Here is an 8,822-nt window from a genome sequence, read left to right as displayed (position 1 = left end):
AGCAATCAGTTTTTCTGTTTTCTGAAATATAAGAAAATATGTAAGTAAATATTTATGCTAAATAATAAGTATATATAGAAGCTTTTAGTGAATCAGTACATTTTAGTTCACCCGAATTGGGCTACTCAAAAAATCTTTTTAAAATGGTCACTATTTTGAGCTATTCGTATTTCCCGAGCTCGATTTCGTAGCAGATGTGTCTCGCATCCATGTCAGTGCCATGTATCGTAGCGTCCACGGGGCCAGTCGTCATGAATACGTAATACAAGGGCAGGACGCGAATTCTTTCGTTTATTATTCAATCATTCGTTCGGCGCGAGTCGGCTTTAATTTCATGGCGGCTGGGCACGGTGCCCCGAGCGACAACCGGCGTCCTAGTATGGAGATGAAATCTGTATTATGGAAGATAAATTGCCCTATCTCATTTAATATTAGTTTTCCCGTGGCGGCCCTGCATATCAACGATAAGTTTTTTTCTTACTTAGTAAGAACAAACGGTGATAGTCTAGTGGTTAAAACGTTGGGCTTTTATTTGGGTCGGGGGTTCGAGCATGCCACCTTTGACTTTTCAGGATTTTAAGTTTAACCAATGCGGTGCGCCTGTGTTCTGTGCCCAGTTTTAGGTGATTTTTAACAATTTTATGCGTACCTACTTATAATTAACATTTTATTTTATTTGTTTTTTTTTCAACACTTACATCTAGCCTTACAGGATAGTTCCTAATTCGCTAGTGTAACACATTTTATGAAAGCCATCTCTATAGTTTCAGAGCCAGCAGCATGGAGCACAGCGAAAAAGACAATTCTTATTCTAAAAGGCGAGGCTGGTGAGGATGTGGAACGAGTGCGTGCCTGTTTTGATTGAAACAACCGCCCGCCCGCCGCCGACGACCCCGAATTGAAAACGCAAATTTAGTGACACATCTATTAGCGAAAATGTGAAGGAAACACCACCACGAAATAGGATTCGAGAGGAAAACTGTAAATGTAACCAAATGTAACGACACTCGCAAGAAACAAGACGTCTTTTAGATTGAAAGATACGCATTTTATATTCTCATCATCTATTTGTGTGTCTCGTACCTAATACTTAGAAAGAAATGAAGAAACGAACGTATTCTATACTATTATTCAGATGAGTGACTCGCTCTAGCTTTATCTATTTTATAGAATAAAAATGTTATATCAAAGTTTCCTCTATGTTTAAAATGTTTAAAATGACGAAGTGAAAATCACACACGAATTCCAACTTAATTTTATTGCATTATTATTATTTTAATATGATGATTATTAACGTTTAGATCAAGAACTGAATAAGAATATCTCAGTAAATACCAAAAAATCAAGTCAAGGCAAAATTGAATCGAAATATAAATAGGTAAGTTTTCGGTCAAATTATTTTTTGACTAGTTATTTTATTACTGCACTTATTTAACTCATGTAATCCACTCGCGTATTATGTGCTTTGGAAATAATTTTAAGAAGCCATTCACTCTTGTTCCAGCTGAACATACAAAGATTTTTTATTACTTTAAACTCTGAACAAAGAATATAAGCCCCAAGACATTGTTCGCAAACATCTTTGTGAAACTCCAGCGTAAAGCAACTAAGATATTCTTATACTGAGGTGCATGCATGCGGCATGAACGTGTACTAGGGGTTTTCTTGGAGCAAGGAGTATCTCATCGAATCATTTTTACAACTATCAAAGGGAGCATAGCATTAAAATTCAAGAGACGGTCATACGACCTTGTACAGCCGTGTACCTTGATGTCTTCGTATTCGGGGTCCGCACGAAAGTACGTTCCACTCTAAATAAAACATGAAAACGTTTTATAAAGTGTAGGTATGCAAATTCACGTCTGAATTTCTTTTCAAAAAGCAAATTGTACCTACGTGGTTTGTCTTTGCGTGAGAATTTATTGTAAACCTACATTATTTATCTGCTAATCTATTCTATTTGTAATTTTTTATTAATAACTAGAAGATGCCCGCGACTTCGTCCGCGTGGATTTGGGTTTTTAAAGATCCCGTGGGAACTGTTTGATTTTCCGGGATAAAAAGTTGCCTATGTTAATTACAGGGACGCAAGCTACCTCGCTATCTTTCATACAAATCAGTTAAGCGGATAAGTTTTTGATAATCCCGTGGGAACTCTTTGATTTTCCGGCATAAAAAGTAGCCTATGTGCGTCCCCGGGATATAAGCTAACCTTGTACCAAATTTCGTCAGAATCAGTTAAACTGTTGGGCCATGAAAAGGTAGCAGACAGACAGACAGACAGACACACTTTTGCATTTTTAATATTAGTATGGATATGGATATTGTTATTATTTTTTTCGGTAGGAAGGACATTTCAAACCAAACACCAGTGGTTGGTATATGAATTTAACTTCTTATACAAAAACTCTTGGTAAATGTTTCTTTATACTAAAAAAGCGTTGTTGCATACAATATGTGATACATTAATTTTGATTGGAGACAGACATCATCGACACCAACTTGTTGTTCAAATCTGTACTTTTAATAAAGACAAAAATGTGTGTTTCTTTATTTATTACTAGAGGATGCCCGCGGCTTCACCCGCGTGGATTTGGTTTTTTTTTTAAATCCCGTAGGAACTCTTTGATTTTCCGGGATAAAAAGTAGCCTATGTCCTTCCTCGGGATGTATCCCAAGTCTGTACCAAATTTCATTAAAATCGGTTCAGCGGTTGGGATATGAAAACGTAGCAGACAGACAGACAGACAGACACACTTTCGCATTTATAATATTAGTATGGATTTCTTACCGCATTTGGCACATAAGCTTCCATCCTAGAAACAGTCAATATAACAATAGAATAGCAAGTTATGGAATTTTTGAAAAACTTAAACTAACTTAACTTACACGGATAACTTAACTTATACGGATATGTTTACAGTCGTAGACAAAGGCTAGTATATTAATAGAGGTAGATTATAAGCACTATTCCGGCCACAATAGGCTCTGTCTGGACTGTGAGTGGTCGCATTCACACACGATTCAAATAAAAAAGTCCGCCATCACTCAAGTATGCGTCGCCATTCAATCGCTTGCCTAGAAATTTGCTCTCCGGACCTGCTATCATACGTGGATATGCCAGCTCCACTTTTGTCAAAATATTAATTTTTTTTTCCAGTGTAATCTTGCATTTTTACATACCTATAAGGTTAGTATATTTTTCAGATCTCGATCTGATTGAATATGTGCTTATAGTGAATATGTTTAGCTTAAAAAAATGTACTTACCATTCAATGTCTGCTCAAAAGTATTGAATTCGGTAAATGTATGTACGGATATTCCGAACAAATATCGTATATGCAAAGCAGTCAAACCAAACATGACTGGCCATCAAGTCATAAGCAAAGTATGTACCAACTTGTATCATATCGGTAAAACTTTGGAATAAGCAATCTAGGCAATCAATCTAGCAATATATGTATAATAAAATAAATATTTGGTTTTTATGAATAAAATTTATTATTTACTACATAATATAGTATTATAATATAAATCGTTGAGAAAAAGCGCCTTTTACAGAGAATTACTTGCAAATGTTGCCAATGATTGTCAAAAATCGCAGTGTGTGTGTGCGTGCGTGTAAAAATGGGGTGGCTGTTAATGTTACCTACCTAAAATTGAAAGAAATTGTTTTCTTTTTCAGCACAATAGTTTTAAATTTTACAACAGCTATTCAAGTCCTGAAACTTTCATGAATTCATGTGGGCGTTTGCACATTCTTTGTTTGTAAATGTGCAAATCTCATATACAACCAACATATTAGCTAATAAATATACTAACCCTCAATCTTCACTTCGCAAATGGCATGCGAAAGTGATTCTTAGTGATGAAAAAAGAAAAATAATAATTTATCTACATTCGTATCCATGTTATGTGTCATGTACAGTTCAGAGGCGTTCAGAGATGTGACCCCGGTTCCTACACGGGCCTTGCAAATGGACAGGAAAAAGACGCGGCAGGAATGCGTGGGTGCTTTTAATTTAATATCGACTGACACCGAATTGGAATCGAAAGTTTCCCAACGACGTGCCCTGCCCCTTAATCTTATTGCTTTTAAACGTTCGTCTATTATTATTTATTGTTTTGGATCTATGTGTGAGTTTCTATACTTAGTTTATTTCTTGTCTGACGTACAGAAATGTAAAAGCACGTAAATAAAAGATTAAAAAAAAAAACTATTGCTTGTAAGGGAAGTGTATTTTTAAATACCTAATCCATTGATAGGTGTAGTTCGTGGAAAATATTTCAATCAAATTCGTTTTTTGTGGAGTATATCAGCCAGTTTAGTGTTTAAGCTAAAGGATAATTAATCCTAATAATATTGTAAATGAGGAAATTTGGTTACTCAAAGTTACTCTTTCACGCCACAATGACGGAATCAAATTGGCTGAAATTTGGAATGGGGATAGTTTATCCTGAATAGAGGGAACATGTAAGCTACTTTTTCTCCTAGAAAATCAAAGAATTTCCGCGGAGTTTAAAAAAATCTAAGTATAATATCCACGCGGATAAAGTCGGAGATATCATCTATTTGAATAATATAAATAAATATTTCACTGCTGGACGAAGAACTTTTCACTCTTTCTAGAAAAAAATTAGCATAGTTAGGTTTACCATGCAAGTAAGTCTAATATTAACACACAGGTGAAGTGCATTTGATCATCCTGTATCAGCCTGTTTTAAATAGCTTGATAATAAATGACTTTCGGCTGAAATTCAACATCAGCTTTGCCTAACTCTAACAGAAGGTATTCAATGAGATAAAATTGTAACTAATCAATATTCAATAACGCGACCTCCGAAAATAACGCCATAAAACAAAAGATAGCTTTTAGTTCGGAAAGTCGAAACTGTCATAGTTAAAACAATAAAGAGCACCTGTTTCTTGGGTACTAAGATACTTTCTATGTCTTCAGGGGGCCGGTGTCAGTGGGGCAAATTTCATTTGGGCCGTTAGAGACCCGCAAACTTCGCCCGCCCCCGAACACGTGTTAGCACGACTCTTTGAAAAACTGTGGGGCCTTATTTATATGGGGTCAGCGTACGTTGCGACAAAGGATCATGATGTTATTACCGAGCTGGCACCCGTTAATGTGATGTACGCACATAATGTTGTTTGTGGATAGAGGGCTCATCTCCATTAATATAAAAAAGACTCGAAAAAAGAGAAACACCTCCATGTATAATAAACTTCGTTTGTTTCACACGTTATGTACATTAGTATTTAACATATGTATTGCTATTGGATTATCTTTTGTGTGCGCTATAATAACGTGAAAATTCTAAGCATGTAGAGCATTATTATTCTATTTTCAATACCCTCTGCAAAGTGTATACGGGATTATTACTTAATAATATCTATAGAATAACATTTAAAAACAAGAATTGTCTTTGTCTCTTAAAATCTAAAATTACTTAAGTATCTCTTTTAAATGATTATTAGGAATATTTCATTATACCTACTTATCATTGATGTAGGCGGAGACTATCCCTGAAAACCAAAGAACCAAATAAAATAATATTTTATTCTATTCTATTCTAATTTAATTCATTAATTAATATTAATAAGTCATTTTATTTCAATTAATATTCACTAACTATTAAAGTATTTATTGACGATAAATAAATTAGGAAAGTAAGTATTTCTTTTGAGGGAAACCCCATGTATTAGACTCTCGCAATTTGTACGATTGTATAAAAGTCAATAATCGACAGGAACTTGTGACTTGTAAATCAACCTTACAAATAGAAAAGAGAAAACCAACTAGCGAAACGTTTCTTCGAAAGAACTATCTTTTGTACGATTTTCATCACAAAAAGTGGAAGTGATAGACGTTTTGTTCCTTTCGCAAGTAAATAACATAACGAATCATTTTAGTTTTGAAACAGCCTGTTACTTATAATATATTTGATTTATTTTATTTACCCAGTGGGTTGGTTTTCGCCTCGCACGTACTAAACGATATTTGGCGATCCCTAAGACGAGCAGTTTGTCACGTACGTGACACAGCGAACAAAATGGAAACTTCAGTATTGGCGTAACAAATAAATACGTTACCGTTTAGTGTTTTCATATACTTACTCCTAGAGATAAAGATACGAAGCTGACGGAACAAAAAATAAATTCCTAAAATCAAGTTCTGGTACTCCATAATGGCTGCTGTATTATTCAATAATGCCCGTGACACTGAGTCGATATATGTATGTTTTTTAAAATCCGTGGTATTCGGTATAAAAGTATAAGTAGACATCTCCAGGATGCAAGCTATCTTTGCACTAAACGTCAAAATCAATAATAAACGGACAGGCCGTGAAAAGTTAGTATAAAGGAAGTATCTTAAATAAATAGATGATCTCCGCTTTTTCCACCTGGATGGATTTAGGTTCTTTAAGATACCGTGGGAACTCTGATTTTCTGTACAAAAATAGCCTACGTCTATCCTCGAGATGCAAGCATTTTTTAACCGACTTCAAAAAAAGGAGGAGGTTCTCTATTCAACTGTACGTTTTTTAGTATGTTTGTTATGCGATTCTTAGTTCAGGGCGAACCACTAGTTAATTTTTTTTCACAAAATTAAAATGACACAGTGGCTTTGTCAGCTTGGATATCCTGTTCACAAGAGTAGAAGCTCTATTACCTACCTACCAATCTCAACGACGAGATAATCATATTATACTGACATTGCCACCAACTCCCTAGCTACTATAACAGTGAAGTAATATTTCACAATTTTCCGAACTTTAAATCATTCTAAGCGAAGAGAAATTTTTAGTTTGATAAATTCTAAGAGGAAAATGTTCGAGGAGAGTCGCGCTTTTGCTGGCCGAGTATAGGTGTCATTTTTCATTTCGGTAAAAACGATTATTTGAACGAATCGCATGGCTTTTGGGTAAAATGGACTTCCATCATAACGAAAAAAGAATAGGTAGAAAAGGACATGGCTTCACGCTCAGATTCTGTGGAATGTCAGCTTAACTGCTGGAAACATGAAATACGAGCGTATGTTATGTCAGAGGAAAGAAGAGTCTCTCTCAACTCTTCCTCTGTAATGGCAATGCACACATTTAACACAATTTAACACATTTCACGGAAGCGGACCAAAAAAGAACTCAAAATTAGCTCTTCAAGGAGCATACATTATAATTTATACATGATTTATACAGATAACCCTTTCCGATAATCTCCACTGAGATTGCATGGTTCAATACGGTGGAGCTTGGAGCGTGTTTGCTTGGAGATTGATGACGCGATACCGCCGCACTACGACGGAGGCACTCGACCAAAGGACCTCTTACTTACTCTTAGCTGCCTACTGGGAAGCACAATGTAAAAAAAAACAGTATTAATTTTTCCTCTCTCTATCTCTTCTGTCTGCGACCAGTCCTTGAACTATAAACCGATTTGGGATTCTTAAATGTTCACAATTAAGGCTTTGCACGTCCAGCGGTGTGATATCCCTTTAAGATGAAGTATAATTCTACGATATGCTAGCCAATCTCTTATGGCTCTTTATGACACAACTATTACGCATCCAGTAAGCAACAATAAGTAAGTACGTAAATACTACACCACGTAGTCAAGCCATGCAATCCTTACAGAATTAGGTACAGATCTATAAAGGCATAATCTACACACATTTTCCTTCGCCACCATAGCTTCTTCTTGTTCCTTTAGAACATAATAGCCTTTCCTTTACAATCAAAGAAAAGTATAATTTTACAAATAGTTTTTTTTGCTTTACTTTCGTTTACCTTTTTCTTTATTATCTTGCGGTAGATCTTGCCTTATCAAACAAATTCTTCTTGAAACTTCGCACACGACTATCGTTCCTCTAACAATACAATATTACCTATTTGTATATACCTAATAGTACTTCGAATTTCAATTCCTTATTCATGGCTGCTGCAGTATTACAACCCATTTATAAATCGACCGTGAGAATGGTGCAACAGATCGATTTATGAATAAGTAATTGATAGGAATTGTGGGTGAAATAAAATTGCTTAAAAGTTTTACTTGTTAATCATTATAAATGAAATGACATTAAACACTGTTTATTAACTAGAAAGGGGAAACAGGAAACGGCAATCGGGTAATAAATCACCAGTAAATGAGATATTATTCCATAGCGCGCAACCCCAGATCTCTCGTTGAAATGGATGCGATGACAGTGTAACAAAACGTGAATTAAATACAATTTTTTTTTAATTTTCCGCCTTTTTGCCAGATTAATGGATCATTACTTTTGTTTATCGTGTTTCTCTTTAATAATTTGAGGCAGTTTTTCTTTCTTAATTTAGGAGATGTAACATTTTTTTCTTCATAGAAAAGACGTTTTGCTCGTTCAAGTGCTTTTTATTTTACTTTTATCACTATTAATAATAAAAAAAATGATTTAACTTAATCATATAATCAATCAATCAATCAAATAATATTCTAGCTCATATTTTATATATTATCTGTTACGGTTAAAAAAGTTGAAGTGCGGTTAGTTTTAGCCGACTATGAATTACGTTAAGCTAAACGTTAAACTTTTAAAATCAATTTAAAAAATGCAGACTTTGTCATCTTTGTACGAAAATTTTACCAGTAACTTTAATCATGGTGTTATGAATACTGACTTGTGCCGCCTATTTTGCTTTTTAATGGTAGCCAAAGTTTAGCGGTAACCGTAACGTAACTTTAACCACCTGATACGCAACGGCCATAAAGGTAGGTGGCTTGGCACGGGTAAAGCCATGTTCGTATCTAAAGGTAGGTAATATTTGTATACTACAAT

The 8,822-nt window shown here is 34.9% G+C and overlaps 1 long non-coding RNA gene across 1 annotated transcript; it reads left to right on the top strand.

The window, feature by feature from the left end:
* The first annotated feature begins 1,991 nt into the window (after window positions 1-1,991).
* Window positions 1,992-6,491, top strand: LOC123866423. Its single transcript, XR_006796192.1, has 3 exons — window positions 1,992-2,007; window positions 2,924-2,925; window positions 6,426-6,491. It is a non-coding gene; the product is annotated as an uncharacterized LOC123866423 (long non-coding RNA).
* The last annotated feature ends 2,331 nt before the right edge of the window (window positions 6,492-8,822 follow it).

The sequence above is a fragment of the Maniola jurtina genome, chromosome 1, assembly GCF_905333055.1.
Source record: "Maniola jurtina chromosome 1, ilManJurt1.1, whole genome shotgun sequence".
In the NCBI taxonomy this organism is placed as follows: domain Eukaryota; kingdom Metazoa; phylum Arthropoda; class Insecta; order Lepidoptera; family Nymphalidae; genus Maniola; species Maniola jurtina.
The sequence above is the reverse complement of the archived record's forward strand: the minus strand, read 5'-3'. Positions and strand labels throughout refer to the sequence as shown.